At 39.5% G+C, this 17,211-nt stretch overlaps 1 protein-coding gene across 1 annotated transcript in view; it reads left to right on the top strand.

Moving 5' to 3' along the window:
* TOX (thymocyte selection associated high mobility group box) overlaps positions 1-17,211 on the top strand; it is a 367,991-nt gene that overhangs the window by 112,114 nt on the left and 238,666 nt on the right. The gene's annotated exons all lie outside the window — the stretch shown is intronic.

Below are 17,211 nucleotides of genomic sequence, written 5' to 3'. Positions count from 1 at the left end.
TTTTTTGTTTCAGGATTGTAGATGCAACGCAGCTTTTTTTTTTTTCTTTTTAAATTTTTTATCATGCTTTAAGCGAAAGTTTACAAAACAAGTCAGCCTCTCATACAAAAATTTATGTACACCTTGCTATATAATCCTAGTTGCTCTCCCCCTAATGAGACAGCATACTCCTTCTCTCCACCCTTTATTCCCCATGTCCATTCAGCCAGCTTCTGTCCCCCCCACCCCCCGCACTGCCTTCTCATCTCCCATCCAAACAGGAGCTGCCCACATAGTCTCATGTGTTTACTTGATCCTAGAAGCTCACTCCTCATCATATCATTTTCTATCCCATAGTCCAGTCCAATCCCTGTCTGAAGAGTTGACTTTGGGAATGGTTCCTGTCTTGGGCTAACAGGAGATCTGGGGACCATGACCTCCGGGGTCCTTCTAGCCTCAGTCAGACCATTAAAAAAACTGATTCTTTACGAGAATTTGAGGTCTGCATCCCACTGCCCTCCTGCTGCCTGAGGGGTTCTCTGTTGTGTTCCCTGTCAGGGAAGTCATTAGTTGTAGCCGGACGCCATCTAATTCTTCTGGTCGCAGGCTGATGTAGTCTCTGGGTTATGTGGCCGTTTCTGTCTCTTGGGCTCATAATTACCTTATGTCTTTGGTGTTCATCATTCTCCTTTGCTCCAGGTGGGTTGAGACCAGGTTAAAAAGTTTTGAGATACATTTTCTAATGTTATGTTTATTGAAAGAAATTAAATTTTAGAGTCTAGTTTTTTAATAAAAGGAGAAGCTTCCTTTGTACAATAGGGATAATTAATATTATGTAACTCATATCCAGAAGGCAATGGTAGTTCAGTGGTAGAATTCTTGCCTTCCATGTGAGAGTCCTGGGTTCAGTTCCCAGCCAATGCGTCTCAAGAGCAGCCACTCCACCACCCATCTGTCCGCGGAAGCTTGTGTTTTGCTATGACCCTGAACAGGTTTCAGTGGAGCTTCTAGACTAAGAAAGACTAGGAAGAAAGGCCTGGCAATCTACATCTAAAACAATCAGCCAAAGAAAAACCCTATGGATCACAACTGCTCAATCTCATTGTGCATGGGGCCACCATGAGTCGGGGGGTGACTCTACATCAGTGAAAAACAACAAACCGTATCCTACAGATACATCTTTAAGTAAAGTTAAGAATTTTCAGGATGCATGTTTCTAGCAGGAGTTTACTATACCTGTATTATGAAGGGGTATGGTAACACTTTAAGATGAAACATCAAAAGAAATCCCAAAATGTCTGATGATGTAAGTACTTGGCATTTTAGGGCTTTGACAAGAACTGTATCATAAATAGTCTGTTGTATTCATTTACACATATTTATGTGTCGTAGCTGTAGAGATGAAGTGGAAGCTATGTAGAAAAATTGGCTCTGAGCTGGGCCTAAAAAGTTGAGTAAGCTTTAGATATCCAGAGAATACTGAAAGCGTTCTCAGCAGGAAAGAGCTACATACATCCATCCAGGAGATGGAAAGTCATGGCAATGACAAACAGCTCAGTTTGTCCAAAGTGAAAGATAAGGAAATAAGATTGGAAAATGAGGTGGCCCCAGGTTGTGAAGATCTTGAACTACTCTATGGGCCAGCGGTTTTCACATTAAAAACAAAGGCAAAAACTGTGTGTTCTTTTCTGTAAATGAAATCTTGAGTGGATGCCCAATATAGTATAAGAAACACATAAAGTAGTTGCTTTTGATGGGCAGTCTTTCATCGCCTTAGTGATCTTCCCAGCTGAGAGTGAAAACTACCGTTGTAGAAATGACTCATAGGAAGGTATGCATTCATTCATTTAGTTTATAAATGGAATACCTACTATATGCCATGCAATTATTTTATAAGTTTTGTTTAACATTTAAACTTGCAGAGAGAAATATGATTCATTTAAAACTTGCAGAGAAATATGATTCGCTGCAGAGATTGCCAGGTTCATCAGGAAAAGGGTATTTTTTAAGTGTTATATAGGAGACTTGGTGGCACTTTGGTTAAGAGCTTGGCTGCTAACCAAAAAGGTTAGGAGTTCAAGTCTACCAGTTGCTCCTTGGAAACCCTATGGAGCAGTTCTACTCTTTCGCTATAGGGTCGCTATGAATTGGAGTCAACTCAACAGCAGTGGGTTTGGGTTTTTTGGGGGTTGTAGTCAGATTACAGGACATATTGAATACACTGTCCGCTGAGTAAAATAATAGCATGTGATGATTCCAAAGCATAAAACACACTGTAATTCCACTTTATGTCACCAAATGTAAGTGACGTATATCCATATATAAATACATACATATCTGAGTGTGCATCAGTTGATCTAAATGATTATATAGCTATATGAAAAGACATGAGAAAATGCCAATTAAGTTAGATTTTTTAAATTTTATTTTATTAAATGTTTTCTTAATATTTAGTCAGTTGAGACACCAATTAAAATTTTATTTTTTGGCCATGCAGTCATTCCTGTGTTTTCTTGGACTTTGGACAGTGGTTTGTGTGTGCTGTGGAAAACGCACAATGAGCGCCCTACTTCTGTCTGTTTCTATCATGTCGCCCTTTCTGTGCTACATTCTGTGCCAAGTGGGACGTTCATTGTAATTGTTTCAATAAGATCAGGGTTATAGACTTTTTTGGTTTATTAGTTGTTCGGTAATAATCTGGCTTTTGTGCTGAAGGCTAACACATTTCTTATTTAACAATGTGCTTTTAAAACACAATATTCTGAAAAATACTGTGGTTGTTAGTCTGTAGTGTATCTTTTTTCTAGAGTAAGTAATTTTCTCTGAATTTTAGGAAACATACTATATGATATTTAAAATTTGAATGTTAAAGACAGCAAGTGAATCACATTTCCTAATATTCAGGGCATTGCTATAAAGAATAACATAAAACACTAATTTTCTCACCGGGATGTTATCCTGGTGAGGAAATTTATCAGGACCTACCTAAGAAAAAATTTTTATAAAATAGTGACTCTTGAACAATATAAGATTTCATCTTAAGAAACTAAAACGAGGTAACAATGGTAATTACCTGGAATACAAGGTTCCACGATATGAGCAGAACTCAAAAAAGTCTACAAAACTGGCTTAGCAAGTTAAATCATGGAACATCAACCATGAGCCCAGGCCAAAAAGAATGATTTGTATTTTTTTCTTTCTTTTTTTAATATTCTGTCCACAGTCCTGGATAGATGTAGTGGGATTGTTGGCTGCACCATGAGATTTAGTAGAAAGGCATAACTGTGAACATATTATTAAAATCAAGAAAAGATCCAGAAGTTTCAGGTCCACAGCTGCTGAGCTGACCCTGGGGAGTCCACAGTAAGCCTCAATTCACTGTAGGTTCTGGAGTTCCTCGGTAGGAGTGAAACAACTCAGGGACACTTTAGAGAGTGAAAGGGTCCTTGGGTGGTGCAGACCATTAAAGGTGGTGCTAACCCAAAGGTTGGAAGTTCAAGTCCACCTGGAGGCACCTCAGAAGAAAGGACTGGCAATCCTACTTTAGAAAAGTCAGCATTGAAAACCCTATGGAACACAGTTCTACTCTGACACACACGGGGTTGCCATGGGTCATAATTAACTCCACGGCAACTGGTTTGGTTTGTGTGTTGCTTTTTTTTTTTAGAGAGAGAGAGTTAAGAGGTGGGAAAAGCAGATGGATTATAGGATTTAGAATCCTTCTTTGTGACTCAGAACCTTTGGGAGGTCTTGCAATAAAGAAGCTCATTGAACTTTAACCGAGCATGTCCCAATTTATCTGTCTTATTTTAGTATCATCATCTTGTGGAGCCCACTTTAGGAAATGTTTTTCTAGAATCTTCCTGATGCCACAGTGAAGCATGTGGGGTCTTCTGCTGAAGTGCTAAACCCAACTGCCAGGGCAAATGGTGTGTGTGGGTGGAAGGGAGTTCCCCAGAGCTTTCTATTTCCCTGGCTTACCTACTTCAACGACAGGATATTTTCTTTCTCACCTGGGTCCTTGTCCACAGAAAAATCGAGTCTGCTTCTCTGAGAAGGTGCTGCAAAACTATCATCATATAACACCAAATATAAAATCACACCATCGACTTCTGTAAAAGTTTGCCACCTTAATGGTTGACAATATCTTGTTGAACAGTGTGACACTGTGAATCTACTTTTTAGTCTTTAACTGAAACATATGGTCCTAAATACAAATTATATTACTCATAAAATTAAAAAACTAAAGGCTTTATGCGAACAGAGTCCAAAACAGTGCTTTGTAATGATCGTTGGCCATTGTGGTTGCTGGTATAATGGAGAACACGCACTCTCTCTTTCTCTTTTTGACGTGAACACATCAAGGTAAGCAGTTGAGGGAGCCGGAAACCAACTGTTTTTCCATTCACCTTATTATTGAGCTGTGGTTATAGAAGTTCCGTTTCTGCTATCAAAAGATCTTATCTAAAGCTTCAGTTAAGCAGGCAGAAAGAGTTAACATTTAAAAGTGTAGGAAAATAGCTCTAGACACCTGTTCTGAGCTTGTAATAGGATATTCAGAATAATATCACCCAGTAAATTACAGTTTAAAACTGGTGTGAGAAACATAGTATATTGTCTGTATGTGTTTAATGTCATTGTTCTTGTTTATTCCTTCTACTTACGATTTAAAGAAACTGTTTCTTTCTTCTGAGGCACCTGACCAGGCACCTAATAATGGAATGTCTCTGTGAAACTTATCTCAAAGGTATCCTCAGCAAAGGACAAACAAGTAATTAAGTACAAGTTTAAAAACAGACCTTGAAGCTTTACAATTAACCAGGAAGGCACACTCGTTACGCTTTTTCTCTCTGGGGGATGATGTCGTGCCTCAGGTAGCATTTTAAAAGCTATTGGAGAAAGCTGAAGGAGCTAGTAAAAATCTCACTGACGCACAGTGCTATTTAAGAAAAGAAAGAAAGAAAACAAAATCAAGGCACTATTTACGTAGGTCTGCCCTCTCCAAATTTCATTTAAATATGGAATTCCTAAGTCATATGACAATGCCAAGTAACATATGGTTATTACAGCTGACAGGGTCTACTTGCAGAATGCAATAATGTCGCCTCATAATTGTTTGGTGAACACCAGACGCTCTGTGGGTAGCAGCCTGGTGGAGGCATCATGCCTCCCAGAGGTGACACCTGGACTTTTCAAGGAGGAAGGAGGCCTCCGCTCCACGTGGAAGTGCCCATTGCTAGGGAGAGTAAAGCAGCAGGACAGACATCGTCAGACAGGAGTTATTAACCTCCATGCTCGAGGAGGTGATAGAAGATATTTGAATTGGGAGAATGAACCCAAAGCTCTGCCAGATCCAGACTCTGTAAAGCTGTAAAAGTCATAAATAGAAATATTTCATTGCAAAATCAGTATCTTAGACAGGTAAGGCAAAGGGAAGGGAGCTACACAGTAAAGAATAATTTATTCATATATACATAGCTTATTTTGCCACATAAGCTTAAGTAGCCTTTCCCCCCACAGCTAGCTGGATCCACTTGAATGCAGTAAATGTCTTGTGACAGTGCTTGCTTTTTTGCTTTGTGATTTTGAGCAAAAGCCCAGTGATGAGCAGCGCAGTATTAGGATAGCACTGCCTTCTGCAGTGATTGAGTTGACATGATAAATAGCAATGTTATGTGTTCATATTTAGTTGAAGATGCTGTTGCATCTATTGTGAGTACAAATGCTTATAAAACCATTTATTCACCTTCATTTTTTAGTTAAGTCATGGTTGTCATCAGTGGCCTTGTCCTAAGTAGAAATTTGACACCTGAATATCTTGAACACAATATATACTAATTTGTGTTTGCCTGTATTCTTGAGTAGCAATTGAAAAGAGGGAAAATTAAATTGATACAAAAATTATCTTCAAGAAATGTATGGCTCTAGTTTTGGGGAGGGAAATGAATTATGTAAATAAAGATATTTAATAAAATAAATGGATTATTTTTGTTCTGGTTATTAAAAAAAAAACTATTATTTTTAAGCAGCAAAAATTGAGCCCAGCTCTGCCTGCCTTCTAGCTCTGTGTACACCTGGCATCTGAGACAGTTCTTTCCTCACAGTTGGCACTTAAATATTGATTATAATAAGCAATGTATTTCAAGGAGAGAAGACCAGTTTAGTGACGAAATTCCACTAAAAACTGAAGTCTTATAAATATGGATTTCTTTAAACTAATTTGTTATTTAGGTCATTAATATTAAACAGCCTGAAAATGGCCTGCTGGAGATTATCTTTTAAGAGCATAAAACTGAAAGCTGGTGGGGGGGGGGAAGATTAGTAGTACCCAAGTATTTCTGTATTACCTTTAATGCTAACATTTCTGGAGTGGCAGCAATAGAAAAATCTCAAATGACTAAACCATAAAAGCTTAGCCTCCCTATGAAAACATTTGCATGTCCTGGTACTTCTCTGAGCCACACGATGACTGTAGGTGTTACATTAAAAGAGTTGATTTTTTATTGTCTGCCTAGCTTTCATTTTGCATTTTTGCCATCGTTTTTATACTGTTTGTTTTTATTTCAGGGTTAGTCAGCTATTTATTTCATTAGTAAGGAGCAAAGCAAACCCAGAGATAAAGAACTGTCTTTTTTTTATCTGTGTCTTTTATAATCATTTCTTTTTTAAGTAATAAATTTACATTTTATAATCGTAATCATGAAATTGCAAATGAAATCAGTTCTAGAAAGATTAATTCAGTCATGCTCACAGCTGTGAAGATGGTGGAAATAAATATCATTTTGCAATAATGTATTCTTGACAAAGGGCATAACAAAAGAATGATTTCTATTCAGAGATAGTGGGTATATTTATTTTGCATGCTGGGGGAGGGGCATTCAGCGCCAGCTTTTCGACCCTGACCTAGTTTTGTAGCTGCTTATTATTCAGCTATATGTTTGAGAAATCTCTGTAATTTAATTTGGCATCTTCTGCATGTCTGCGCCTAGCAGTCGGGGCTCATGATATTAGCAACGTCCCATGCCGAATCGTATTTATTTAAAAATATCCTAACACACTCATAACTCAGAAAGAAAGTGTTAATTGTTATCAGAGAACTGCCGGCTTACCGACCGGCTATCCCGTCCAGGGCTCTGCCATAATTAGTAACCACTGTTGACATTTAGATTTAAATTGAATTTTCTTCTAATTAAACCCAGAGGGGGTTGATCCTCTCAGATGTACAGGTTAATAAAATTAGACAGAAACTGTTAAACAGTAAGCTGAAGTCTCCAAGAGAGCTGTCCCAATGTATTGTTAAGAATTCTGTAATTAATATTAAAGGCGTTCATTAAATGTGAACTGTCTTTTTCTGTTTTGAGTTACATAGGGTTTTGTAGCAGTTATCTCTTCAATTAGGCCTCTTTCCTTTGATAACTATAGTGTTACTCATTTTTTCTCCTGTTTGTAAATTTCAAATTATAAATATCATGCCCCCATTCCATCCTGTTATGCATAATTCACATGCCATTATTCTTGGAGTACCTGAATAGTAATAAATGCTAAAAATAAATACAGTGGTGGGATGAAATTTGGGCTCTCCAGATGACTCTTTAACTGCTGTTTGTCACTGTCCTTGCAACAAAGACGTTGAAGCTCGGAGCAGGCCATCGTCATTTCCCTTGGTGTATTTGTCTAGCTGCTCTTCACAAGTTTGGACGTAACCGAAGCTTCAGGTTGGATGGCTTTGTCTGCTGAGGGGAAGCGTTCGCAGCTGTGGCTGTGTAGTGTGGATTCTACTTACCTAGGTATCCTGGAGACCAGCCTCCTCTCTTCCGGCTTCGGGGGAAGGGGGTGGAGCTTAAACCTCACTGGGACACCAGATGACAGGACAGTGTGCAACTCTCAGTGAGGAGAGGTAAAGGGAATTCGGTAATTTTATGATAGTATATGGATTTAAACGACTTTTGTGAAGCATGACTTTAGCTACTCTTAAAAAAAAAAAATTTTTTTTTTTAGCAGTGGTTTATTTCCGAACACATTCATTAATTTCTTAATAATAAAAACATTATCAGTTTCACCATTGTACAAAAATATTGTTTTCACTATATAGATAATAGTTTTATACTTTAATAATAAATAGCACTGTCTGAACAAGCCGGTTGGTTACAATTTCATTTTTATATGTTTCATTTCTAAAACCAATGACTGTTTTCCTTCTGCCCCTCGCCCGATAAAACCGGGTAGTAGACACTACTAATCACTTGGAGTAATAGGCATTAAAAAAATAAAAGAGTCGTACAGGATTTGGCAATGTACCTTAATATTATGCTTACTGCTCCTCAAAATAAACAGAAGGAAACAAGGCGACTTTGTTTTTCTTGCTCAGTCTACTTAACTATATTGAATTAAATAAAAATGTTTCTTATCACAGTTAAGTTCAGATGGGGAAAACGTAGGGCAAAATATACTCAGCCCAGGAAGAGTTTTCCCTCATACAAGCATATCTGGTATTCAGAACTTAAAACCTGCAGAGTTTTAAATTATAGAATGATTTCTTTACCGTAACCTGAAACCTCACACTTTAGGACTTTATGGCCGGGGGACATGTTGGAGTCTTGTGGAACAAAATACAAAATATGATGTTGCTGGCCAGTTCTCTTAGAGTCTAAAGAGCAGAACAGGAGCAAGGTACTAGGAGCCGAAACCAAAAACCAAACCCAGTGCCATCGAGTCAATTCCGACTCATAGCAACCCTATAGGACACAGTAGAACTGCCCTGTAGAGTTTCCAAGGAGCACCTGGCTGATTCAAACTGCGGACCCTTTGGTTAGCAGCCGTAGCACTTAACCACTATGCCACCAGGCTTTCCGGTACTAGGAGTAGGGGGTGTAATATCCAGATGAACAGTAGATAGCCTATGGTAGGGAATAATCTCATCCATCCAAAAAACCAAACAAAACAAACCATGGCCCTGGGGTCGATTTCAACTCAGAGCAACCTACAGGACAGGGTAGAACTGCCCCATAGGGTTTCCAAGGCTGTAATCATTAAGAAAGCAGATTGCCATGTCTTTCTCCTGCGGAGCAGCGGATGGGCTCCAACCGCTGATCTTTCGGTTATCACCTAGTCCTTAACCGCTGCGCTACCAGGGCTCCTAATCTCACCCATATCCTGCTGAAATCCTAGAACTGAGAAAATATCACTTTGTCAATGGTTATGGGAGGGAATGAGTACAAATGAACGCATCTTTGTGGGCCGCAACCACTTACAGGAACAGAATTGCTGGCATGTTACAAGAGTGGCACAGCGGTTAAGAGCTACGGGTGCTAACCAAAAGGTCAGCAGTTCGAATCCACCAGCTGCTCCTTGGAAACCCAACAGGGCAGATCTACTGTGTCCTATAGGGTCACTATGAGTCAGAATAGACTGAATGGCAACAGGTTTTGTTTTTGGGGTTTTGTACATCATGGTATTAAGCACAAGTTTAATTTATTCATCACCAGCATTTCGTAACTCCATTTATTTTAGGGTATTTTTTAACCTGTGGGCACACTGACTGGCAATAGGAAGTTTCTACCCACCAGCTGAGCAAATGTGGGCTCCTCATGTCACCTATGGTCTCAGTGCCCTTGTTGGTCAAGCTGATAGACAGTGAGCACCCTTACCTCCACCAAATCCTGTCATTTTTGAAGTCCAAGAGAAAGGAAGATATTTGCAGGAATGTGATTAATAAAATGTGACATGATTCCCGTTATACTAGTAAAAGATAAAATTTTTAGGAATAAGATGAATTACTTTTTTTCATTTTTATTCCAGTTTAATTCCAAAAGTCTTTTCTAGAGAGAAATGATATCCTGAGTCTGGCTTTTAGATTGCATATTACTTATTTTATTTTTCCAAAGGAAAAATGAATTTCATGAGAGGCCTGTGGTTGAGGCTTGAGGCTCTCCCTAGCCAGTCATGGGTGAAGCTCAGGGGCAGATCCAGTTCTCCTGGCACATCTGTTTCTGTGGGGCAACGTCTGTCAGATCACCTTGCCCAAATACTGCCTCCGTGGGCCTCCCTGGCCCAATTGCTACTCCCTAACCCCCCACCATATTCCCAGTGTGCCCAAAACTGATTGCTAACATGTCCATTCCTTGACTTACCCCAGCCCTTTCCCCAAACATGCTCTCTGACTCACTGTCCTAAATTAATAACCAAAGGGACTGCTGCCAGGTCCACATCTTATATTGCTTATTGGTTTAATCCACCGTTAAATTCCTCATCCTTAGAGTAGTATATGCTAGGGTATTTATTCATGTTTACCACAGCCATATTAAAGAAATAGGAGGTTGATAGTGTTTGTTTCTGAGAAGATGTGACGGTAATGTGGTGAAGTCCAGAGGCCTCGCCTGAGCTAGCAGCGATTTGAACAATAACAAGTCATACTGGCCACCTTGCAGTTGAGTTCCTTCCCTGTCAAATTTTTGTGTCAAGCCTCGCCTTCACTTTAATGAATTCCTCTCAGTAGCATATGTGCTGCCATCTTGTGAAAAGTATGGTTTCTTTAGGAGTGCCAATGAATGACATGTCAAATGACTGTTGTTTGCAGGAGAGACAGGGTAGGTCCGTACCTGAGTAGAGGTGGGGGGAGGGGAAGCTAAGACGTGTGGGTTATCACTGTCATCAGTCACCAGGATCGGAACTTTCCCATATTATCTCACTTAATCTTCACAATAAGCCCAAAAGAGAGAGAGATTATTATTATTCCTACCTTACTAATTAGGAAATTGATAGGAAAAAAGTGAGAGGCTAAATCCCTTGATTAAACCTCCAGACAGAGTAAGTAGCAGAGGTACTTACCCTGTGGCAAAAAGTTAACCTAGTTTGAGGCAACAATATGATGAACAAATATGGATTTTAGCAAGGATATTTCAGGACACTTAGAAGAGAATTTGCTGAGTTTTGCCAACCCAGACTGCCATGTCCAGAAAGCTTGTTGTCGTTGGTTGCCCTCGAGTCAGTCTGACTCGTGGTGACTGTATGTACGACAGAATGAAATGTTGCCTGCCCTGCACCATCTTCACGATGGTTGGTATGCTCAGGTCCATTGTTGTGGCCACTCTGTATTTTGAGGAATTTATAACCTAGGAGTCTCATCTTCCAACACTGTATCAGACAGTATTCTGTTGTGATCTATAAGGTTTTTATTGCCTAATTTTTGAAGGTGGTAGTTCACCAGGCTTTTCTTCCTAATCTGTCAGTCTGGAAGCTCTGATGAAACCTGCCCACTGTGGGTGACCCTGGCGGTATTTGAAATACTGGTGGCTTAGCTTCCAACATCACAACAAAATGCAGGCCACCACAATATGACGAACTGGTAGTTAGGTGGTGGCCAGAAAGCTCAGGCCCTCTTAAAAACCCGCATACACAAAATGCTTCCCTTCTCCCTTCCCAGAGCCTTTATGAGAGAGACAGAGAGAGGAGGGAGATTAGCCTTGGGTGCTGGTGTCCTCTCAGTAAGTCAAGGCTGTTTTCAGCAGACTTTCCTGGGCGAGGCTGTTTCTTGGGGCAGGGATTCTTCACTAGGAAAATGGTGCCTCACTGGCAGGTGCTCATTGTGCTTACGAAATAGAATAGAAATAAATAGGATTTTCCTCCAAAAGACAGAGTTTTTGATGGATTGAAGTTACATTGGTGGCCAGCTAATCCTTGGTCTCTTTGTTACCATGGCTTTTGTTAAATAATGTCCAGTGACTACCTGTGTCTCCATGTTCTTAAATTATGTGTAATTGTCAATCCTGACATGTTCCATGAGCCAAGTGAAAAGAGATCTAAAAATACAATACGCCTGAAATTAGCTTCATGGTTTTTCCATGAGTTCTCCCTTAATCCAGGCAAACTGCTTTTCCCAGAGGCACTGGCTGTATTTCATTTCTGAAAGCCATGATGAGAAACACCCCTTCTTACTATCATGACTGTTCTGATTGGGATTCAGCTGTACAAATGGGCACACCCACTGGAGACCGGAATTGTACCGAGGGAGGGTAATGGAGGTGACATGTACAATGATCCTTTGTCAAGAACCCTGCCTGTTCTTTCAATTAACTCCCATTTGTTTTTAATAGGACTTGTGACTATAGGAGAAACATCTTTGTGTTCTCTTAGTGGAGAGAACAGGGGTAATAGCACTTGGCTCATTATAAAGCATTGTCAAAACACATTATTATAGTTGATCCTCACAGTAACCTTAGGTGGTAGGTATTATTATCCCAGTTTTATTGAAGAGGGCTGTGAGGACTGAGAGTCAGAAAGGTTAAATGGCTTCCATAATCTCATACAGCTATCAGGTGATATGGCGAGGGTTGCAATCCCATCAAAATCCATTGCACTGCGATGGAATCCAGCCTCATTATGGCTGGCAAAGAGGTAACTGTAAATAAAAGCTTTGCAAATTTTGTACTTCAATTTTGGTTGGCCTCTTCTCTTTTAGAATTATATGCAATATTTTAATATTATCTTCGTCAGTAACTCACCACCTGAAATACTTCAACTATCTTCCATTTTTTAAATTTTTCTCTGATGGTTTTTCTGAAATGTGCCAATGATAATAGTCATAAACATTACTAACATTTATGAACTGCTTGTTGAGTGTAAGACAACTGACTAAGCACCTTATTCACACTGTATCATTTAAGATATGCAACAATCTTTTGATTAAGTACTCTGTATCCTCATTTTTTTTTTTTTTTTTTATTCTCATTTTACTCCTGAGAAAACTCAGGCTTCTTGCTTTTAAGTAACCAGCCCAAGATTTCAAACTAGTTAAGTGGAATAACTAGGAGGTGAAACCAGACTAACACTAATGCTCATTAATTCTAAACAATTTTGCGTTTGAGACATAAACTTTGAAGATCACTTTTAGAGTCAAGAGTGTCCACAAATTCTGATAGAAACTCTCCTATATTTATTTCACATCTGGATTAAGTTTATTTACTACTGGTCAGATTTTTTAAAATCTATTTTCTCTTTGCATATTTCTGGATTTTTTTTTTTTGTTGTTGTTGTTTGGCATTTTCCTCCTTTGCTGGTGCAGTGCCACAGGTGATGTTAAAATGGCAGCCTCAGTTTGGGTGGAAAAGACAGAGACTTAAAAGAGAGGCCACCACCTCAGGGAGAAGTAGAGAAAAACAAAGAGGCAGATAACGGAGGAGAGAAAGGGGATGCAAAGGAAGAGAGGAGACTGAAGAACAGGAAGGTGTAAGACAGAAGATGAAAGTGGGTGTTGCAGGGAGGTTTGCACTCATTAAAAAAGAAAGAAAAAGGGAAAGAGGAAAAGAGAGCTTGAAGGGAGGGAGCTAAGGAGGGAAGAAAGAAAGAACAAAGGAAGGAAGAAAAGTTAAACTAAAAGAGAGACCTGGAGTATGCTAGTTACTAAAATATTCTTCTCATTCCCATTCTTCCCTTCCTGCCCCTAAGAAAAAACATTGTTTATAACCTTAAACCAAGGTAACTGCTGTTTGCAATGTGCCAAATTGTGTTGAGAAATTTACTTATTAATGGCCATGTTTGGGGCCATCTTTACAGCCTGACAGGGTGATTTGACAACGGGTGTTCTGGGAGAAAATTTCACCAGACAGCTACCATAAAGAATTCTGTTTCCATTGAGGGGGCCACGACATTTAAAGACTTCTCTGGGAATGTACATTCACACTGTACCCTGCAGGATATATGACTGGCTATTAAATCTCATGGGATTTCTAGAGCAATGACTCTTTTATTCAGAGGGAAAATGTGTTTCTGTATTAAAGGGTCTGTCTTCAGATGAGGGAGCAGCCGTGTAGACGTGGCCTGCCTCACGGGCTGCCCATCCCTCTCCAAGTGGAGGGCAGGCCTGGCAGAAAAGAACAAGTAAGCTTCCCGCTAGTGCCTCTGACAAGGAAGGATTTTACTGAGCACACATTTTTTTCCTTATTGAAATTTAAGTACATCCAATGGAACTCCCACTGTTTCTTATTTATCCATTTATCCATTAATAATCTTGTCACACAGGCAGCGATTTAAACCTGTACAATTTCTTCATGATATTTCATTCTACCACTAAATTAGCTTCAAAATGTGGGTAATTAAGATAACTTGTAAATCTGGACATAGTGTAGTTCTCTCAGTCAAAGAAACTCACAGATAATTTAACCAGTCTTTTACCATTTGACCTGAGGGAAGTGGAAATCCCTCCAATTAAAGCTGTTTTCATTTGACAACAGAAACTGATAGGAGGAAAAGGAAATTATTTTAATCTATAAAACAAAAATATGTATATATAGTATACTTTATTTTGAATGTCAAAACAATCATGAATTCAAATTTATATCCAGTGCAAGTGAAACTGGTAAAGGATAAGTGCATGGAAAAAATAAAAAATAGTCACGCTAAATTACTGGTAACCCTGGTGGCCTAGTGACTAAGAGCTACGGCTGCTAACCAGAAGGTCGGCAGTTCGAATCCATGAGGCACTTCTTGGAAACCTTATGCGGTGGCTAAACTCTGACCTGTAGAGTCGCTATGAGTCGGGATTGACTTGACGGCAGCCGGTTTGGTTTGGTTTTGGGATCTTACCAGGAAAGAAATCTCAATTATATTATCAGTGCCAAAGCAGATAGCCCTTCTGACTTCTAAGATGAACTTCCCAAAAGTTGATTATCCCCTGTTGACAGAAGGCATCAGAATTGTTATTACCCATGTAGTTTAATGGGGCCCTGATGGCACAGTGGTTAAGCATTTGACTGCTATCCAAAAGGCCCATCTCCTTTTTTTTTTTTTTTTTCCTACTAATTTTAGCATGTTCCCAGGAGGTTAAACTGATTTTTCAAGAAAGAAGAATTCAATGAACTGTGTCAAATGACATAGGGTATAATAAAAAGTTTGCCTTGTTGAAAAAAAATATGACAATCCCATAGTTTTTAGCAGAGCGGTGGTGATTACTAGCAGCTCTAGGGGACATCTGAGAAGTAGGGCGTGTTTGTGGGCTTTGGAAGAATAAAAGGGGCTGGGAAATGCCCTGGTGTTAGGTGGGGTGCCAGCCGGAGGAACTTCTAGCTTCTCCTAACCCTCTTAGCCCAGGATTTTGTGTCCCATCCCGACATATTCCATCTATCAACAAGTGTGTATTAAGCTCATATCTTGTGCTCAGCATTTGTCCATATGGAAGTTAAGAAAAGAAAGAAATCTGTGAATTCTAGAGTTAGGAAGGAGGCTTCAGAGAGAGTCTGGAACTTGAGCCGTGGAAGACATGGCTGAAATACAGACAGTTTCACAGACATACATTTTCTGGGGATTAAATTATAAACTTGCATTGAAATGGGTTTTCCTTTTCTCCATCAGTTATATTTTGGTCTGGAGGTCTGGACACAAAAAGATCCCATTTATTCTAAAATTTGCTAATTAAAGACCAGTGGTATACCTAAGGCCAAAGATAACTATTATTGTAAAGGAAGGCCGCTGGTATTGCTATCGTTTAATCAGCACTTAATGAATTATCTAGAGGATGAGATATGTACTAGGCCCTATGGGAGAGATATAAAGAGTATAGAAGACATGATATCTGTCCATGATACGCTTGCAACCTAGCAATCCTTGACGGCGGTGATAGTATTACAGAACCAGGACAGATCAGAAAGATATAAGCATACACCTAATTACAACTTTTTCTCCACCTCTTCCTCTTCCTTCTGCTTCACAATAGCACAACAGTTACTCTTCCAAAAGAGAAAGGAAATCCATCCAGACATAGGGTTACTTTAGAAACAGTAATAGGACCTAGTGAGTTAGTAAAACAGCATCACAGTTTTTCTGAAATCATGTCTTTTGTTCTTCCTTGGGCATCTCACAGTTTCTGTTCCTGGGCTTGTGTGCAGAGACCAGAGGATTAGCGGTTACATGCAGAACATTTTCTTTATTAAATCCAAAAGGCATAGACACAATGAATTTGAAACACGAATGTTCAGAGAATATTTGTTTTCTAACAAATGAAAGCAAAACGCATCACTGTGCTTCCTGGAACATCCTAAACCATAGAATCCACGTAAAATGTATCTGTAACAGCAACAGCTTATGACAAGGAGCGCTTCAGACAATAACTGCACGTTTAGCAAACTGAGCCAGGGACGGCCGCCAAAGGCTGTGCCTGTAATGGTCTGACAAGTACAGACCCTGGAGTGCACTCCTTTACTGATAAAAAGATTTGAGAAAGAAAATGCATCAGAACTGCTAAACTAAGGGCTTTAAATCCACCCAGGATACCAGTTCTCCTTCAGAGAGGGCAAACTTCACTCTAGTAGCGGGAGCAAAGAAAAGACACTGTGTTTCAATTCCAAGGAGGTTGTCAGTGAACCAGGGTCTACCATTCCAGAAACCAGCTTGGTTAGCAGGTCTTCTCTCAATGTTTTGTGTTCATTTAAAAAAAAAAAAGAAAGTTAAAAATTTGGCAATAAATGCTGTACACGTAGCAAATTCTACTGAAAAACTATTTGGTTAAATTTTATTGTGATAATTCTTACTTTTCCAACTTGTTAATATATCACTAGTTAACAAATGAAGAAATGTCGATAAATAACTATGTGTGTATATAGGAACCACTGCCAACAATGGTTACTGATTCATAAAAATCACTACCTTCCTTCAAGCTCTATTCAGTGGGCTCAACAAATGATAAAACCAGTTGCCGTCCAGTTGGTTCTGGTTCATGGTGACCCTGTGTGTGTCAGGGTGGAACCGGGCTCCGTAGGGTTTGTAGGGGCTGATTTTTCAGAAGCAGATCTCCAGGCCTTTCTTCCAAGACGCCTCTGAGTGTGCTCGAACGCCCAGTCCTTCAGTTAGCAGCCAAGCACATAAACCGTTTGTACCAACCCCAGGTGGTCGCAAAATAAAATCAAAGTATAATCACAAACATTCCAGGTATCGGCTACTATGTTAGATTTCTTCCAATAGTAGAATAAGTGAACAAACATTGGTATTTACTATGGCCACAAAAAGTGTTATATTTTATTGTACTATGCTGACAATGCTCTGGTGGTGCAGTGGTTGAGAGCTACGGCTGCTAACCAAAAGGTCAGCGGTTCAAATCCACCAGGCGCTCCTTGGAAACCCTGTGGCTCAGTTCTACTCTGTTCTGTTGCTATAAGTCAGAATCGACCTGATGGCAACAGGTTAGGCTGATAATAATTTAAACACCACCAACATTAATATTTTGGAACATCAATAATAATAAAC

Source organism: Loxodonta africana, chromosome 14 (assembly GCF_030014295.1).
Source record: "Loxodonta africana isolate mLoxAfr1 chromosome 14, mLoxAfr1.hap2, whole genome shotgun sequence".
NCBI classification, from domain to species: domain Eukaryota; kingdom Metazoa; phylum Chordata; class Mammalia; order Proboscidea; family Elephantidae; genus Loxodonta; species Loxodonta africana.
Note: the sequence above shows the minus strand (reverse complement) of the source record. Positions and strands in the feature narration are given on the sequence as shown.